The sequence below is a fragment of the Puma concolor genome, chromosome B3 (genome assembly GCF_028749965.1).
Source record: "Puma concolor isolate L17-30 chromosome B3, mPumCon1.1.hap2, whole genome shotgun sequence".
Lineage (NCBI taxonomy): Eukaryota > Metazoa > Chordata > Mammalia > Carnivora > Felidae > Puma > Puma concolor.
In genome coordinates, this window is record NC_141672.1 from 28,180,153 (window position 1) to 28,199,780 (window position 19,628).

At 48.4% G+C, this 19,628-nt stretch overlaps 1 long non-coding RNA gene and 2 other non-coding genes across 5 annotated transcripts; 1 reads left to right on the forward strand and 2 right to left on the reverse strand.

The window, feature by feature from the left end:
* Positions 1-1,398: 1,398 nt before the first annotated feature.
* On the reverse strand, positions 1,399-19,314 carry LOC147579826 (uncharacterized). Of its 3 annotated transcripts, none has more exons than XR_015252180.1 (4): positions 19,178-19,314; positions 17,348-17,556; positions 4,451-5,668; positions 1,399-4,049 (listed from the first exon to the last, which is right to left on the reverse strand). It is a non-coding gene; the product is annotated as an uncharacterized LOC147579826 (long non-coding RNA). The 3 variants fall into 3 exon arrangements; XR_015252182.1 differs by lacking the exon at positions 19,178-19,314 and adding an exon at positions 17,666-18,165; XR_015252181.1 differs by lacking the exon at positions 4,451-5,668.
* On the forward strand, positions 4,298-4,370 carry TRNAK-CUU (transfer RNA lysine (anticodon CUU)). The gene has a single exon. It is a non-coding gene; the product is annotated as a tRNA-Lys (tRNA).
* LOC112856723 (small nucleolar RNA SNORA17) lies at positions 7,101-7,225 on the reverse strand. Its single transcript, XR_003223268.1, has one exon. It is a non-coding gene; the product is annotated as a small nucleolar RNA SNORA17 (small nucleolar RNA).
* Positions 19,315-19,628: the final 314 nt, after the last annotated feature.

Here is a 19,628-nt window from a genome sequence, read left to right on the forward strand (position 1 = left end):
CCTTTCCTAGGCCGGTGTGGCCATTCCCTGCCACGAGGTACAGGAGGCCGCCCTCTTGCCTCCACGCTGCACAGCTGTCCGTGGGACCAGGCCGAGGTTATACTTCAGTTGAACCCCATCTTTGTGTGGTCTCTTCCCTCCTCCCATCCCGTTTTTCTCACTTCTTCACAGACTTTTTCTCCAGACAGAACGCCCTCATAAATCACCTGCATGAGAATTTATGTCTTGGGCTTTGCTTCCAGGAAGCCTGAGCTACGACTCCCCTGTCACTTGAGAAGTTACCTTGAGGCAACAGTGGCTTCGAACTATATGCCCAGGCAACCTATACCAGAGGTCACGGAACAGAAAGGCTCACAGCCCAAATTAAGCCATTTATTTATTTTATTTTTACTTTTTTTGGACAGAGAGAGAGGGCAGGGGGAGGGGCAGTGAGAGAATCTTAAGCAGGCTCCACGTTCGGTGTGGAGTCCGACACGGGGCTCGATCCCACGACCCCGAGATCGTGACCTGAGTGGAATTCCAGAGTCAGAGGCTCAACCAGCCGAGCCACCCAGGCACCCTGAATCACACCATTTATTAATCAATTTAAAACACACAGTGGACAGGAGGAAGGTAAAGAGACAGGACAGGTGATCACATTTAGGCGGAAGGATCACCCTGCCTGAGTCCCGGGTTACAAGCATTCATGTATCTTGTCCTCTCTGCCACAACAGCCTTCTCTCCTGCTGGTGTGGCTACGGGGGTCAGACCCAAGGGCAGGCCAAGGGCGATAGCTGGAGGCAGTGCCCGAAGTAAGCACACAAACGGCCTCTACTGGGGATAGACCAAGGACAAGTATACCTGTTCACACTGCAGCGCCCGAGTGCATCTGCTGAGCAGCTGTGGGTTTTCTCTGTTTCCTGAAGTGTCACCAGTGAGTGACCAACACAGGAGTGACATTGCTTCAACCTGGAGAAGACATGATCTGTGCCTCATAAATCCTTAAGATTTACTTGGTATTCTCATTCCTTGTCTGTAAGCAACATTCTCATTTGATCTATATTCCACCCATATACGTTCTATTTATTCTTTCTGTGTCTAAAAAATCTCCTAAGCTGCTTGCTTCTATACTTAATGTCTCTCATTTTCTATAGCAAAACTGAATATTCATAAATAACACGGCAAACACAAGACAGTTCCCTTTTCCAGAATTACCATCTCCTACCCATCGGTCTAAAGAGCTTTGTGTCACCCCAAATATAAAACCACATCCTTTAGTAACGGAACTAGGACTCAGCTCAGGTTTTGAGCACTGGTCTGACTGGCTCTAAGTCCATTGTGCTGGGTGACGTGTTGTTTGGGAACATAGTCTGTCTCCCCTACAGATGGTAGGGACCTGCCCCCCCACCCCCCCACACACACATGCACACAGTGCTTGCCCAGTGCTTGAATGATGTCGTGGGGTTCAACTGAATCCATCAGCATTTTAGAGACAGCTCAGCCAGTTTGCTTTCCTGCGTCATGATCACTGTGCTTAAAAAGCCAGAGGACAGGGGCACCTGGATGGCTCAGTCAGTTGAGCATCCGACTTCAGCTCAGGTCATGATCTTACAGTTCATGAGTTCGAGCCCTGCGTCAGGCTCTGACAGCTCAGAGCCTGGAGCCTATTTTGGATTCTGTCCCTCTCTCTCTCTCTCTCTCTCTCTCTCTCTCTCTGCCCCTCCCCCACTCATGCTCTGTCTCTCTCAAAAATAAACATTTAAAAAAATTTTTTCTAAATAAAAATTTAAAAAAAGTTAAAAGCCAGAGGACAGAAACAAGCTGCCCCCTCCAGCAAAGCTATGAACAGGGTAAGTGCTAAACCCTGGTTTTCATTGGCCAGATTCAGCCTGCGAATAACCAGTGTCCCGATATCTCTCCGGATTCAAGAAAGCAAACTCCTGCCCCCGTGCGACTATAAAACCAGGAGCCTCCGTCCGTTTCCAACTGGTCCACCCATCACAGCACTAAAAGCTGAGCTTTTATATGTGAAAAGTGCTTGCCAAATTCCCAGAATAGCCGTGGCAGGAAATTGAATAACAAGGTAAAAGTGTAACCCTGCACTACACTGTTAATATTGGAGGGGAGAGGGTGGGACAGTCCATTAAGAAAGAAAAATCTTACTGTTGACCGGTCAAGCTCATACACAGAGCTCTACTTGAGGCTCAAGCCACCAATTCCAATCCACACAGAAGTGACTGGAGACGAGGATTTGAGAAGGACCCCCCGCCCCCGCTCCACTGAACAAACCTTCAGCTCCGCAAAAGGTGTGGGGTCTTCGTTCTAGCCATTCTGAGCTGCCCCACGGGGCCACCCTTGCCCAGTTAGTAGGAAAACCTCTCCCCTTTACACACTTTCTCTTCTTTGCTCTATCACTCAGGAGGCTTCTGGATGGGGAGGACGACGACGATGATGATAACAGCTCACATTCACAGAGTCATCGGTTGGGTTCCTGAGAAGAAACTCTGAGACCAGCGTGCACCGTGTGCTGCCTGGATCGACGCGCACAGAAAGGGAGGAAAGAAAGGATTGGGCAGGATTGGGCAGAGGGAGAAGCGGAGCCGAGATGGAAACCCAGCAGAGGCCTCCATCAATCCCACGGAGCGTTCCAGGGCTCGCGTGACCTTCCAGAGTTGTCCTGAGTTGAGGCAAGGGGTTCAGGCCTTTATAGCAACTCATCATACATCAGGCGTTGAATGTTTCCCAAATTTGGAGAACGGCGTCTAACACATAACAAGCGCTCAAAACGTTGTGAATGAATGAATTGGTTCACAAGGGGAAAACTCCAGCGCTGCGTGTTTCAAGAACTGGGAGTCTGGCTCCACTTGTCTGTGCTCTGCCCTCTTCCATGGGTTGGCTTTGCCCTCGGGATGGCTTCCATCGAGGTCCCAAGATGGACCCAGGGCTACTTGTATCTGTGCCTTTACCAGGAGGAGAGAGAACTTCACCATTATAACCATCAGAAGACCCAAGTCTTCTCAACTCAGTCGGTTGAGCGTCCAACTTCGGCTCAGGTCATGACCTCGCGGTTTGTGAGTTCGAGCCCCACGTCGGGCTCGGTGCTGACAGCTCGGAGCCTGGAGCCTGCTTCGGGTTCTGGGTCTCCTTCTCTCTCTGCCCCTCCCCCACTTGTGCTCTGTCTCCCTCTATCAAAAATAAATAAATAAATGTAATAAGAAAAAAATTTTTAATGAAAAAGAATAAAAGAAGACCCAAAGTGTCACACTCCACACTTCACAATACGAACCGATCACTGAGGTAACAGGACTGAGATTGTGCTGATTGTTAGGACATTCAGGACCCCCCTTGACATCCCACCCAAACCCAGAAAGCAAATATGAGTGCTGGTAGGAAGTGGGGAGAAGAGGAATGGATATCGAGTAGGTAATCAATGAACAACCACTGACCCTTCATCCCATGAGCGTCCAAGCCCTTGAACCCTCTGCTCCCTTCCCCGGGGTCTAGCTTCACCTTCTCCTCATCCCCTGCCTAAATGACCCTCACCTACCTCCACTCTGCAGCTGAGGGTTTGGGGTCATTGGCTACCCTCAGATCCTGTGGGAGAAGGGGAACGAGAAGAAAGAAGTCCACTGAGAGTGGGGTCTAGACTTGGGAGCTTTGAGTCTAATGCAATTAGATTAACCACTCTGCAGAGCCTCAGATAAGCCCCTGTGGCCACACTAGGCAAAATATGCCTTACTCTCTCCCCGCTTTCCCTGCTTTATTTTCCTCCAAGCCCTTATCTCTGTCTGGACTTCTATTGTGTCTATGTTTATTTAGTTGTTTGATGCCTTTTCTGCACTGGAACAGATGCTCCGCGAAAGCAACTACTTTCTTTCGTTCACGTCTGAGTTTTTGTCATCGACAAAACTCATTTGTGGATGGATGGAGGGACGGACAGACGGACGGAGAACCATTGGCCTGTGTTGCTACGGTAACGGGCTCAGTCTCCTCCTCCACCTTCAGTGGCATCGCCAGAGACTTTTTCGTTTTATCTTCCACTCCAAAGTGCCAGGCCTCAGGAAGACCAACTGGAGAAAGACACGAGAGGAAATGTCATCCTACCTCAAGTAAATCAGTCTGTCCTTATGAGCCAGAGAACATCTGCTCCATAGATATGGGGCCTCTCTAAGTGGTCCCCAGTTTTAGAGGGAAAAAAATCAATGAAACTATTTTGTCTGTACAGATTTCACAAGTGTGAAATGTAAGATTTCGACAACAATCCTTTTCAACTCTTAATCATCATTAAATTGATAGAAATCACACATCATTAAATTGAGCCTGGCTGGCTCAGTTGGTAGAGCATGAGACTCTTGATCTCGGGGTTGTGAGTTCGAGCCTCACGTTAAGTGCGGAGATTACTTAAAAATAAAATGTTTTACAAAAGAAATCACACGTGCACTGTAAGGCCAGCAATGGCCACCTGTCTCACCGTGGCTAATGTTTAATTGGAAGGTGCTGATTGTCACATGGTTCACAGGCTCTTCACCCACAGAAGGACGAGGACAATTCTATCATCTTTCACATGGTGATCTGGGAGCACCGATTAAGAAAAGGAAAAAAAAAAAAGGGGGCGCCTGGGTGGCTCAGTTGGTCAAGCGTCCAACTTCGGCTCAGGTCACGATCTCACGGTTTGTGAGTTCGAGCCCCGCATCAGGCTCTGTGCTGACAGCTTGCTCAGAGCCTGGAGCCTACTCCGGATTCTGTCTCCCTTTCTCTCTGCCCCTGCCCCGCTCACACTTGGTCTCTGTCTCTCTCAAAAATAAACATTAAAAAAGAAGAAGAAGAAAAAAAAAAAAAAAAAGACCAGAGAATTTGAGGCCAGCCTCCCCGGTTTCCAATCCCAGACCCACTTCTTACTATCTGGGTCGTCTAGAGCAAGTTGATTGATCCTTCTGTGCCTCCACTTTCTCATTCATAAAGTGAGGCTACTCTAGGTAGCTACTGCCCGGGACTCTTGCGAAAATGAAGGAGTTGCCACGTGGGAAGCACTAGGACGAGTGGCCAGCTCGCTGTGGGCACCGAGTAAGTGTGGGCTGTTGGAGCGTCTGGGCTGCAATGTTGAAGACATCAGTCACCAGGCAAGCCTCCGTCACTTACACAACCCACTCACATACACGGAATGCACACATAACACGCACAACGCATCCATAACACCTGTAACATACAACAAGGAGAACAAAACACACAAGACACAGGACGTACATGCGTGCATACATAACACAGCCAGGCGTTTTTCATACTCCGTGCATGGCGGTTTCATGCAACCTTGCAGCCAAATCCCTGCTGACACACGCCCGTGAGACTCGCTGCTCTTCCCCCTGGTGGGCCAACGTGACATCATGGAATGCCACGACAAAGCAATTTACCAATTGCTCGTTCTAATTGCTCCCGGAGCAAAATACTCCAGTTTTGTCTCACAAGCTTCTCGGCCACAGGGTCTTCTCCAGCGTAGTGTGGTGCTCTGGAGTCAGGCATGAGTTCAAATCCTGACATTACCACTTACCAACTGAGTGACCAGGAACAAGATGCTAAACGGCTCTGGCTGTGATGCGGTTCTCATTTTATGGAGGCGGAAACAACCAGAAAGAACAAACTGCTGCCCGTGACTCTCATGTTATCCACGAAAAAGATTTACCTTGCACGGTTGCTATAAGAAATGAAAAGGTAAGGTGTGTACCTCATTTCATTTAGTGCTTCACACATGCTTCACACATGCTGATCTATGCTAACCTAACAGGTGAATGACGTTTTCTTTAAGCGGAAAAAAACGTTGCTTGGACTTAATTACTCTAAGCTGCTTTTCATGAACATAACAGTAAAGGAGACCCACGGTGACTTGAGTCCTCCCAGCACATTTGGGTTCCAGGTCTCATAAACTTTGACCCAGCATCGTGTCGTAACGGTACCATTTCCCTTCATGAAATTCGAGAGGTGATGTTTTGACATTGTTGCCTTTCATTTCCTCTCGATGGGTGGGCTTAACTTGTTTCTCAATTTAGGCGAAGCAAAAGGGAGAAGTATTTTTTAAATCGCTGGGAGAGCCCAAGTCGGTCCTACCTTCTGGCCCCTGAGAAGGAGCCCCAAATTCTCTCCTGCTCTCCTAAGGCATTGGGGCATTTTCCAGTTCCTCTGATGGCCAAATATAATCCTTTCCTTAGTTTCCTCCAAAGTTCCCCCATTTCAGCTTCAACTTTTCCCCCCGACACTTGGGTGCCTTAACAATGAGTTTTGAAATAATATCTTAACCGTATTTCACGTTCTTGTGGTGCATTTCAGTTCACCAAGTGCTTTCACATCCATTCTTCCTTAAGGGCTACAGGAAGACATAAGTCCTCTTTATGAGGACACCCTGAGGCTCAGAGAGGTGAGTCAGCCTTCAAATGCCACCGTCTCCCGCTACAACAAGAAGACAGTCTTTAATTGACACTTTTCTTAAAACTGCGGTAAAATAGGGGCGCCTGGGTGGCTCAGGCGGTTAAGCGTCCGACTTCAGATCAGGTCACGAACTCGCGGTCCGCGAGTTTGAGCCCCGCGTCGGGCTCTGGGCTGACGGCTCGGAGCCTGGAGCCTGCTTCCGATTCTGTGTCTCCCTCTCTCTCTGCCCCTCCCCCATTCATGCTCTGTCTCTGTCTGTCTCAAAAATAAATAAATGTTAAAAAAAAAATTAAAAATAAAAAAAAAACCTGCGGTAAAATATGCGTAACACAGAGTTCACCGTTTTAATCATTTTCAGATGCACAGTCCAGCAGCATTAAGCACGTTCCCATGGCTGTGCAGCCATCGCCACCGTCCATCTCCAGAGCTCTTTTCATTTTCCCAAACTGAAACTCCATACCCATTAAACACCAACACCCTCCTCCTCTTCTCCAGCCCCTGAAACCACCTTTCTACTTTGTGTCTCTATAAGCGTGACTGCTCTGGGAACCGCGTGCAAAAGGATTCATACAGTGTCTGTCCTCTGGTGCGGGAGACACTTTTGCGGCAAGATCTCTGGAGGACGCACTGGGATTCCTTCCCCCACTGTATTTGTTTTGCTAATATTGCACGTCAGCCAGAGTGTCTATTTTTTGTGTGTGTCAAGTGTCAGACTATTAATATCCAGACATTCATGGGCCAGAACACTGAGTGAGACAAGCCTCTCTTTCTGCCACCTAATGACCCAAGTGTGACACATCAGCCACATTTGCAATGCTCTGAGGGCAGGAGGGTGTCTATTCCTCACCTGGAAGTAACCTACCCTCGTGGACACAAACACCTGGTAGGCCCTGCCCTACAAAGCACATGTTTTCTAACATTTTGTTTTATGCTGAATGCTGTTTGTTCCTCTTGGGCCTCCAAGAAATTACTTGACTTGTGGACATCAGCAAAAAGAAAAGAGGGGAGAAGAGGGGAGAGAGAGGAGGAGAGAAGGGAGGAGGGAGGGGAAGGGAAGGGAGGGGAAAGGAGGGGAGAGAAGGGGGGGAAGGGAAGAGAAGGGAAGGGAAGGGAAGGAAAAAGAAAAGAGAGAAGAGAAAAGAGAAGAAAAGAAAAGAAAAAGAGAAGAAAAGGAAAAGAAAAGAAAAGAAAAGAAAGGAAAAGAAAAGAAGAGAAGAGAAAAGAAAAGAAAAGAAGAAAAAAAGAAGAAAAGGAAAAGAAAAAAAAGAAAGGAAAAGAAAAGAAAAGAAGAGAAGAGAAAAGGAAAGAAAGAAAAGAAAAGAAAAAAGAAAAGAAAAGAAAAGAAAAGAAAAGAAGAGAAAAAGAAAAAGGGCTCCTGGAGAGGGAGTAGACATTTTCATGTTCTACTTCTGAGATTCCCAAAGACTCCCTCTCATCCACTGGCCTCTGTGTGTTGTTGTTGTTGTTTTGTTTTGTTTTGTTTTCTTGTTTTAAAGAACTCTGTGATCTACTTCAATTCATGTTTTGCCAAGAAAGCTAACACAGCTGCAAATCCTCTCTGCCCTGAAAGCCTTCCAGCCTTTCAGCCTTTCCAGAGGCCTCTTTGCTCGCTCAGTGGCCACTTCCCTCCCTCCCGGGCTGGCCAGCCTCTCTGAGCCCACTGTTCCCCAGGCCGCCCACCAGCTCCTGTGACAAGGCACTACTCTCTGGAAGTGGCCGTGCCTTCTCTGTGGGTTTCCATTACTTGGAGAAGCGCAGCCCCCTTGGGCACCCCAGCCCCCCTCCTTAGGCTTCCCCCTCAGAAAACTGGCTCAGCTGCCGGCTGGTAAACTGGCTGGCTATCACCATGACAACAGCCTGGCCCAGAGCCTGGATGACGCCAGGCCTGACTCCCCTCCCAGCCTCACCCAAATATGTTTGTTCAAGTTCCAGCTGCTTTTGTTGGGCTCCGTTTTGCTTGTCAGTTTGAGGCAGCTCCGCTGCTGATTGGCTGCAGGGGCTGGGCTTAGCATCCCTGGGATACTAACCGGGAAGTCAGCTCCCTGCCTGGGCAGGGATTTCCTGGCACCCTGGGGTATTTCCCCATCACAGTAACAAGATCTAGAAGAGCCTTTCAGGCAGGACAGAGCCCATAGGAAGCCGAGGCATCAGATAATCCATTAATGCTCTGATCCCTCTGATGACTTCAATCAAGGACACTCTCGCCAGCCCACTGTTGGCTCTGAGATGCCACACTCATGACTAAAAGCCAGCCTAGGGCGCCTGGGTGGCGCAGTCGGTTAAGCGTCCGACTTCAGCCAGGTCACGATCTCGCGGTCCGTGAGTTCGAGCCCCGCATCAGGCTCTGGGCTGACGGCTCAGAGCCTGGAGCCTGTTTCCGATTCTGTGTCTCCCTCTCTCTCTGCCCCTCCCCCGTTCATGCTCTGTCTCTCTCTGTCCCAAAAATAAATAAAAACGTTAAAAAAAAATTTTTTTAATAAAAAAATAAATAAATAAAATAAAAGCCAGCCTGTTGTTTGATAAAACTAAAGAAGCAATACACCATGTTGATGGAACCGTCCAGCTGTGGATTAACATCAAAAATAAATAAAACCAGGAAGAAGAAACACTTAGGTGGATTTTTGAGGAACAGTTTAAGTGAATATGGCAATAGACATCCAAGTGGATTTTCAAATCATCACTTGGGGGTGACTTTGCTTTTATTATTTGGATAACTACAGAAGCAGGAATCTGGAACATTGTTGGTGACTAATTTGAAAACACACCTGTAGCTTTTTGTCATTTCATCAGGTTTTTATCTCCCAAATAACTCAGTTTAATAACTTGCTTGGCCTCCGGGGCTCCTGAGTTTACTCCCAGATTCTCTGGTTTGCGACATAAAAGGTGCTTATCGTGTGTCGCCCTTTGCAGCTGTGTCAGGGCAACCTCAGCTCCTCATCTGTAAAATGGGAGTAAATTATGCCAACCCGCCAGGCTATAGAGCTACTTAGCTTGGCTTAGTCTTGGTACTTACTGAGCTATTTTTTTTTTTTTAACATTTTTATTTATTAATTTTTGAGACAGGGAGAGACAGAGCATGAACGGGGGAGGGTCAGAGAGAGAGAGGAAGACACGGAATCTGAAACAGGCTCCAGGCTCCGAGCTGTCAGCACAGAGCCCGACGCAGGGCTCGAACTCACGGACCGTGAGGTCACGACCTGAGCTGAAGTCGGACGCTTAACCGACTGAGCCACCCAGGCGCCCCCTTACTGAGCTATTATCGTCATCATTAACTCCCACCAATGCCTGTTTTCTGAGGATCCTGACACTCTTTATAAAAATTACATCATCGATCCAACAAATATTTAACAAATATTTACTAAGTCTCAATTGGCCAGGCACTGTGCCAGCCACTAGCGATAAAATGATAGACAGACACAGCTCCAGCCCCTTGGTAGTAGCTTCTGGACTAGTGGGGGAGACAGACATTAGTCAAATAACCACACAAAATGTAAAATTACATCTGTGTCATGTGAGTGAAGCCATCTTAGACACTCCAGACCAGCCCATCTCCCAGTTGAATACCACAGAGGACATCAGTCTTTGCCATATTGAGCAGAAGAATGTCCTGGCCAATGCCTGTCTTAATTCCTAACTCACAAAATCATGAGATACAATAAACTGGTTGCTGTTTTAAGCTCTGTTCTCCCCCCAAATAATTACATCTGTATTAAGTGCCTAAAGCATTAAGAGAATGTGAAATAGAGAAAATAAACTACATTTTGGCCACTTTTCCTAGTTAGAAAACAAGAGTTAACATAAGAATTTAGAATGATTTGATCACCTAAGTCCCAGAGTGTAAAGCAAAGCCCAGAGATGCAAATGCTCAATCCCCCAACCCCGCAGAAAGAGCCTGGGGTTTCCTTACACTAAAACTTGTTTGCTGAACAGCGCCCTCTTCTGGCCTGGAACCCTTTCTCCTGAAGCAGCTACTTCCTACTCGCTGCTTTTAAAGGGATTTGTAGAATATGATGTCCACTCCTTCCTCAAAGGTGTGCTGAGTGCCCAGGCCCTGGGAATACAGCCTGATCAGACACAGGCTCCCCACCCTTACGGAGCTGACAGTCTTTTGAACTTCCTGACATCTCTGAAGAGTGTAGGGCAAACTTCAGAACGCCTACTTGTTGGATAAGAAACTGAGTCGAGGACGGCAGATAAAGCTTTGCTACACTGTTGATGATTTAGGACTAGATTTTAGGGTGCAAGGATGCACCCTGCAAGGGTGCAAACCTCCCACCGAACGTTAGATTGAGCCCAATTTCCGCAGGCTCGGTAGCCACACTCTGCCTCATCACCCTCTACGTCTTGAGTTCCCTCCTGCTTGGGAAATCTCTTCATGGTCCCCGAACCAGGGGACCCCACCTCTACACCGCTGTGGCCTCAGGTGCCTTTTCCTGACACTTCATCTCTGCTATGGTTTCCCCAAAGCCAGCCTCAAGTCTCCATCTTCCCAAAGACCCTCCAGCCCTCCCTGACATCTTGCCCCTTAGTGCCCCCGCTACTTTAACATACATTTAGGAACAGACACCCAGGCAGACATCTCGATGTATATACCTTGTCCCATCGAAAGCACAGCCTTTGGAGGGATCAGACAGACCCGGAGTTCAGATCTGCCACCTACTAGACTGTGACGTGAGGAAAATTTCGTCACCTTCTCCTACGCAACCAGGCTGTTCTGAAACTTACATATGTTTTGAGCACTTGGCACATAGTAAACACTCAGCTTATATGTCTAAGTCCTTTAACGTGTCCAATCTGGTCACCTGCTTAAAAAGCATTATGACCCTCGAGGCATCTTCTACAGCCTTGGGCGCGTGTAGAGAGATATATAAACTGGGTGCTGTGTGGAGAACAGGGCTGATACAGAAGGCATGGTGCCTAAGGCCCACAATATTTTCACAAATCCATAGACATGATTTTATTTCCCTTAAAACTCAGGAGAAAAAAATTAACTTTTATATCAAAAAATGACACTACGTTATATATGTTAACCTATTTGTCTTCATACCAATGCAGTCATAAAATATAATTTTCAATTAATTTTTATAGAGGAAGGAGCCCACAAAGGCCAAAGAGTCTAGGGCCCATCAAAGTCATTATGCAGCCCTGATTCTGAAGAAAGTCCTCTGCTATTTAAAAAAAAAAAAAAAAGAAAAAGAAAAAGTGGGAAAAGCAAACAGTGGCAAAAGAAGAAAATCGCTCACTAGCTGAGTGTAAGGGTCTCTCCAGCCCTAACATTCTTCAATTCAGAGAATTCCTTTTGCCTCAGCATGGCAGGATCCTGTACAGAGTGCATTCTTAAGAGTAAATTTCCTAACGCTTTCAGAATCTGTGAGTCCATCCACTTTCAGCAGAAGATCTTGTCCCCCAAGAATTTGGTGTGCCTTATAAAATCCATGTATGCGCGCTTTATCTACTTGGTCAAGGATTGCCATGCCCTCCGGTAGCCGACAGAGGGCGCAGCGATTCAATCTTCAGCGTGGGTATCACAGCCAGCAAGGGGAATAGAAAGCCTTGCTGTTCAACAATTGGGGCCTGACATGGGAGATTGTTAGAGATTCAGTATCTTGGACCTGACCCTAGGGAGGATCCTAGACACCTGCGATCAAAATTCACATGTTAAGAAGATCCCCGGGTAGGGGCGCCTGGGTGGCTCAGTCGGTCAAGCATCTGACTTCAGCTCAGGTCATGATCTTATGGTTGGTGAGTTTGAGCCCCGTATGGGGTTCTGTGCTGCTGGCTCAGAGCCTGAAACGTGCTTCGGATTCTGTGTCTCCCTCTCTCTCTGCCCCTCCCCACTCGCGCTCTGTCCTTCTCTCTCTCTCGCTCTCTCAAAAATAAACATTCGAAAAAATTATAAAAATTATATATACAAACATTAAGGTTTAAGAAGCGCTGATTTAAAGCTTCTAGCCTGAGAAAGGGAAGCCCACTTCCTCAACAGAAAGAAGGATGGGAGAGGAACTGGCCAAGGCATCCCTTGCAGCCCCCAAATCTCCTATTCTTTCAGCCAATCAGCCAGCATCAATCAAGATGGGACTGAAGCCACAGGAGGGATGTAAAAGCATTCTATAGGTCACAAAGCAACTCGCTTCATCTTCTTCCATTTCAATAAGTACTTACTGAGTGCCTACCATGTCCTGGGCATCGAGATACAATAGTGAGCAAAAAACAGACCCTGTTCCTACCCTTGGGGGGCTCTCAGCCTAGCGGGGACCCCAAGGATGAATCGTCACACACACGACTACAAACCTTGATGTGGCTGCCACGTGGGTGCAGAGGGCCATGAGACAGTCACAGGAGGGAGGGGAGCCGGTTTATACCAAATGGTCAGGGAAGGCCTCTCTGAGAAAGTGAACTATAAGCTTGAGAGCTGATGATGCCTAAGCCAGGGAAAGAGTAGAAGCTCCTGGCAGGAGGAAGAGAATGTACAGAGGTCACGCAACAGGGAGGAACGTGGAGCATTCAAGGAACTGAAAGAAGGAACTGGCATGGAGTGAGGCAACAGGGAGGGAGGCAGAAAGCAGCCTGATGGGGCCAGAAGCAGAGGACACAGGCTCCACACACACACACACACACACACACACACACACGCGCACGCGCGCACACACACACACACACACACACACACACACACACACACACACTGCAAAGCGACTGGCCCACGGCCCTGTTTTGGAGGGTCCCTGCTGCAAACATCCGTGCGAACAACTCATCCCTGCCCACTGAGTCCCATTCTCCGCGACGGCTCACTCTCTCCTCTGCTAACCTCTCCTCACCCTCCCCACCACCAGCCATCTCTCTGTTACCTGTCTGCTTCTACCCTTCCCGCTCCAGCGTCTCCACCATTTACCATTTAAACCTGATTGAGTTCTCCCCCAACTTGCCCGGGCAGCCAGACCCCAATTTCAGGACAACTCCTTCCCCTGAAGGAAAGACAATCCCTGAATCAGAAGCTACAAGTTCACTGAAGGCTCCGTGTATGGAGGGATCATCATGTGCCATGCCAGCCACCATTTTATACACTTTTTCATCCGATCCTTACAACCCGCCTTCACTAGATAGCTGCTATCATTCCAGCTTTGCAGTTGAGGACATTAAAGCAGTTCTGAAAGGGGGCGCCTGGGTGGCTCAGTCGGTTAAGCGTCCGACTTCAGCTCAGGTCATGATCTCGCGGTCCGCGAGTTCAAGCCCCGCTTCGGGCTCTGGGCTGCCGGCTCAGAGCCTGGAGCCTGCTTCCGATTCTGTGTCTCCCTCTCTCTCTGCCCCTCCCCCATTCATGCTCTGTCTCTCTCTGTCTCAAAAATAAATAAAAACGTTAAAAAAAAAATTAAAAAAAAAAGAGCAGTTCTGAAGGGTAAGTAATTTTTACAATTACACAGCTAGAAACCGTGTGACCCTGTACTGACAGCACAGCTGCATTTCGAAAGCCTCCAGAAGGAGCACACTCTTGGCCCACCCCAAAAGAAATCATCTTGAAGGTGTACAAATAATCAGCTGCAAAGATATTTGTAGCCTTGTCTAGAACAGCAAAAAAATGTAGAAATCGCCCAAAGGTGGGGCGTCCTGGGGGGCTCTGTCGGTTAAGTGTCCGACTTCGGCTCAGGTCATGATCTCTGGGTCCGTGGGTTCGAGCCCCTCCTAGGGTGCTGTGCTGACAGCTCGGAGCCTGGAGCCTGCTTCGGATTCTGTGTCTCCCTCTCTCTCTCTGCCCCTCCCCCACTCATGCTCTGTCTCTCTCTCTCCCCGTCGAAAATAAATAAACATTAAAAAAAATAAAAAAGAAATAGCCCAAAGGTTATATTTCAACAATGCAGAATTATTTAAATTGCTGGACGTTTATAACCAGAATCCTATGTAACCAGCTATTTAATTTGATCACATAGAAAAATATGTTCATGATCTATGGTGTAGAAAAAGCAGATTACAAAACATTATTACAGCGTGATCCTATTTTCATAAAAACCACAGCATAGAAACTACAAGGTATAAAAGTAGAGTGTATAGGAAAAGTACGATCAAAAGTAATGACGGTTGTTATCTCTGTGATGAGACTACAGGTGATTTTTTATTTTCCTTATTTTGATTGCCTGAATTTTTAAAGGTTTCGCCACAAGCATCTATTTCTTTTCGAAAGAGAGGAAAAGCAATAACATAAAAATGAAAAAACTCAGGAGGCGTTTGAGCCTTCCCATTTATTATCTATTTAAAAACAAACATATTGCTCTGCTGGGAACATTTAAAAAAACATGTTTTCTTCTCACAAAAACAAAAACAAAAAATCAGAGAGAACAAACAAGCAAAAGGAGAGAAACACATTCCCTCCTCCCCACAGACACCCAATACCAGCACCTTCGTGACTCTTCATAAGTCCCGGTTTTTTGCAGACAGTAAAACAAAAACAAAAACAAAAAAAACCGTTCTGCTCTAGACGCCAGTCCCTGGGGCCCACCCTGTTTCCAGCGTGAGTTTGGAATGGGGCTTACAGATTCCTCCGAGATACCAAACAGCCCCTAAGGTGGATTTGTCCAGGTCTCAGACTGCATCTGGGATTCCAGAATAGCAACTCACTCAGTGCGGACCCTGCTGTTGGGGATCACACAATTCCTTGTGGGTCACAGGCGACAAGAGCCATCAAGTGTGAGGACCATAAGAGTGATTCCCAGCGTGTTTGCAATTGCAACACCCTATCATTACTGGATTTTGCAACCATCCTTCCCCTTGGAAGAGAACTCAAAGGAATACAAACAGCATTTGCATATTCCATTTAGTACTTTTCCACACATGCAGCTGAAGGGAAGTAAGGTTAATCTGGCTTTAAGACTATCACAGCCCTCCTTCCCCCCCCCCCCCCCCCTTGGAGAACTGCTGGCGATCAATCCCAGTGTCTTTGGACAGGTTTGGGAATGACAGCTCTGAGGAGCTGTGCGGACAGGTTCTGCCACGAGGGAAGCCACACCAGGCCGGGGAGCCCAGGTCGCAGGGCAGGATGTCTCTGGGCCATTCCCACACATACACACTCCACAACAATAGGTTTCTAAGGCCCACCCTGCCCACACCCTCTCTTATTAAAGTCCCCCCTCCTGGGAAGGGGAGCAGGATGGCCCTACAGCTGCTGGCACCTAGCCCCACTGGGTCCACACCCTCGGCGCAGCCCTCGGGCACAAAGTGTTCCTAGAGCTGATGTGCAAGTCAAACCATTCCTGGATTCTTCAGAGGCTGCGATAGCCAATCATGGCCCAGGCCCAGGGCCTCCCCTCCCACCCCAAGCTCCACGATTGAGCTGGTGTCACTACTGCTGTTCCATATGCTCTTCCTTGAAACTTCAGAGATTTTGGAGACCCTATTCATACACACACACACACACACACACACACACACACACACATATACACACACATACATATATATATACATATGTATATATGTATATATATATGGCTCCTCTCATCAATAATAACTATAGGGGTGCCTGGGTGGCTCAGTCGGTTAAGCGTCCAACTTTGGCTCAGGTCATGATCTCTCGATTCGTGAGTTCGAGCCCCGCGTTGGGCTCTGGGCTGACAGCTCAGAGTCCGGAGCCTGCTTTGGATTCTGTGTCTCCCCCTCTCTCTGCCCCTCCCCTGCTCGCACACTGTTTCTCTCTCTCTCAAAAATAAACAAACGTCTAAAAGAATTTCTAATAATAACCATAGCTTCTCTTTACTAAGCTCCTTCTATGATAGGCATCTTGCAAGCATACAATGCACGCAGCAGTCTTTTGAGGTAGACACAATTATTCTCATTTTCGCAGATGAGAAAACTGAGGCTCCAAGAGAGTCGAGTGATCTGCCCAATGTCACACAACTGCTAACAGAGACAAGAGTCAACCCAGACCTGCCTGACCCCAAAGCTCATGCGCTGTCCTGGAAGGCTAATGCAGAGGGGAACCGAGAGATCATATAATATTCCCCATCCCATTTACAAGACATTTAAGATGGAAAATTCATTTACAAACTGTTAACTAGCACTTATGTGCCAGGACCTTTGGAAATATCAACTCAGTTTATCCTCATCGTATTGCTAGGAGATGGGTACTTATTTTTACAGATGGGAAACTGACACACGGAGAGGGGAGTATGCCTAAGGCTGCACAGCAGATGGTAGAGACTGGGTATAAACCTGGCCCTAGAGCCCCTGTGCTGCCTCTGTGAAACCAGGAGCAGAGGCCCTTCCCTCCTAATTCTTCGTCCTTTGGCCTTTCCACATCACCACTCTCCTCTCTCTGAGAGTCCACTTCAAACTTTCTCATCCCTCTCTGGGTGGTGATGGTGTTCTCTTGTGAAATTGCTTGGTGAACTACTTATTGTGCAAGGCTTTATTTGATTAGGTCACTATCTAGATTCCTCCAAAGAACTAACAGTTCTAGAAGGTTTGTCGAAGCAAAGGCTTAGCGTTGTTTTGGGTTTTTGGTTTTGTTTTGTTTTGTTTTGAATGCAGAGATTAATCAATTAATTTATCATTTAGTCAACAAGGGCTTATTGGGAGCAGTTTCTGTCCCCAGCCCTGTACGGGGCAATACGGAGTCTAAGAACACAAAGACACACAAAGCATGGCTCCCACCCTCAAGAAAACAACGCTAATGACATCATATATAAGTGTGCACTCAGTGCGCTGGGTCTGTATACACCCGCATTCAGAAGATACCTAGGAGACGAAAGTCAGAGAAGTTGCGATGAAAGCAGGTGGAACTTGAAATAGGGATTGAAAAAATAGGGGCAGGGTTTGGATAGCAAGAAGAAAAATACAGTCCAGGCAAGAGAAAGAATGCACCAGATCCTCAGAAATAAACTAGAAAGAGAAAAGGCTGGGGTTATTTTTTTGTTCCTGCCAAATTTTTCTATTTCTATCAGAGTGAACAAAGAGCAAATACCTCCTCTAGCCTCTACCGTGACAGGGCTTCTGGAATCGGAGAAGGGCGCTGTGCCTCATATGTCCACCAGGGGGCAGAGCTGCCGCTTCTGCCGCTATAGCTCCGAGTACAATCAGAGGTGAAGGATTCCAGACTTCTCAAATCAGCAGGATGACTGAGGCCAGCGGTGGGCACCAATCTTCTTAGTCTGAGCTGCCTTCATACACAGTCTGGAAGTGAGGGAAGAAATAGAATGTAGAATGTAGGAGGAATTGGTCGAGATTGAAAGGGGAGAGAGAGAGAGAGACATTGAAGAGGCATTCCCCTACAGAATCTAACCTTTATGTACCACGAAAAGACCTTCCAAGGGCTGAAAGGGGTTCCCATGGGTTCAGGCTACATGCCTTCTGCTGTCGTCTTAGCTGAGAAAAGTTTAATGCAAGGCTTGGGTCACTATTAAAAAAATAACTAACGGCTAGTCTAAGCCTGGTTTCAGGACAGCCAAGTCACGTTCTCTGGACAAGAGAAGCCATTCCAACCACTGTAAGGAGGAACGCTTGTGGCTTGGGAAGTACACACGTCCCGGCCACCACCACAGGCCCTGGTGTCAGGCTGTGGCTGCGTGAAGCAGCAGGTGTGCCAGCCACTGTTATCCGTTAGGAGGCCTGAGGTCAGTACTTAGCTTTACTGCACACCCCCTCATCTGAGCCGGGCAACAGGGTCCTGAAGCCACAAGAGCACACAGGCGGTTAGAGGTGAGATGGAAGCCAGAAATCCTAGCCTTTATCTGTCTCTAACTAGCTGTGCAAGTTTGGGTGGACGAACCAACTTCTCGAGAGCCCGAGTTTCCGCATGTGTGAAATAGAAGGGCTGAATGGCGGGGGGGGGGGGGGGGGGGGGGGGGGGGGGGGCAGGGAGAATGTGGGATGTGCTTTCCTGCTCTGAAATTCTGGAAAACACACAGTCCTCTGGTCAGAAAACCCGGGGGACTGGTGGGGGGTGGGGGGCGCGACTTAGCAGCTTGAAGAGTTAGCCCCTTGCCAAGCAGTCCAGTCCCCAGCAGTGGCCTCTGCGGCACTGCCCGCCCCACCCCCGCCCGCAGGGCCCGGCGATATACACCCACGGCTCCCTCGGAGACTTCTGGAATCTCACTGGATTCCTCCCAGGAATGCTTATTGCCCTTTACATCTGCAAATCGCTTTACATCAGCAGCCCTGCTGCGCGATTATTAATCATCGCAATATTCTTCCTTCCGCCTGGAAGAGGAATTGCAGGGATCCGGATTTATGAAGGTGAAATCCGAAGGTAATTTGCCTAGGATTCATTCAATAATCAGGTAACTATTTTAATTAAGCGCCTCATACGAGCAAGGCGCAAAGAGCCACACAAATCCAGTTACCATTGGGATCAAAATTGCAGGGGTCCTCAGCGGGCTTCACTGACATTCCAATTATGTCATGGGGATAGGGAGTAGTTCCAAGGTGAGGGACGGTATTCCCTCACAAGCCTGATTGATACTGCTGCAAATATTACGATCACCCCCCCCCCCACTCACCCCCACAGTTCATTTTACCACGCCGAGTAAAGAGAAGCGACCTTCCCAAGGTCACTTATCCCCCAAGGGGCAACACTGACCCAGAACCTCTGGCTACAAAGCTTTCCACTGCGCCATGGGCGAGAATTTTAAGTTCGACCCTATAAAATATAAAATAGAGTTAGGCGAGGGATGGCTGTTTCCATGATTTCCGGCACAGAGTGAGAAAATCGTGATCCGAGCTCACCCACCCGGGACAGATGAGACAGCCCCAAATTTTGTATGCAGCCTCAAAGAGTCAAGTAATGTTTACAGACCTCAGAGCTCATCCGATCACCCACGCCCTCTCTAGGGGTCCCTAACGCCTCCGCCCCTTGCCTCACCTCGGGTCTGCGGGAAGGGGCGGGAGGGGGGGCGCGTGACACAGAGCCGCTGCCAGCACCCTGCGGGGGCGTGGCCGGGAACAGGGGGCGGGGCGAGGCGGGAGTCCGGTTCCCAGCCTCCTCCCGACGGGCGGCTCGCGGGCTGCGCCAAATATGGGCAGAACGGAAGCGGCGGACAGACGTCACGGCGCCGGGTGGGGGCCGCGCTGCGGGGCCTGTGACGGGAGGCGCTGACGGCGCCTACGTGTCACCATGGAAACCAAACAGTAAATAGAGGACTCGCGAGCTCCTGGCACGGCTTGACCCTGCGACCTGGCCAAAAGCAAAGGACCGGAAGCTGGGACGGGCCGGGACAAACGTGGGCCTCGCAGACGCGGGCAGAGGA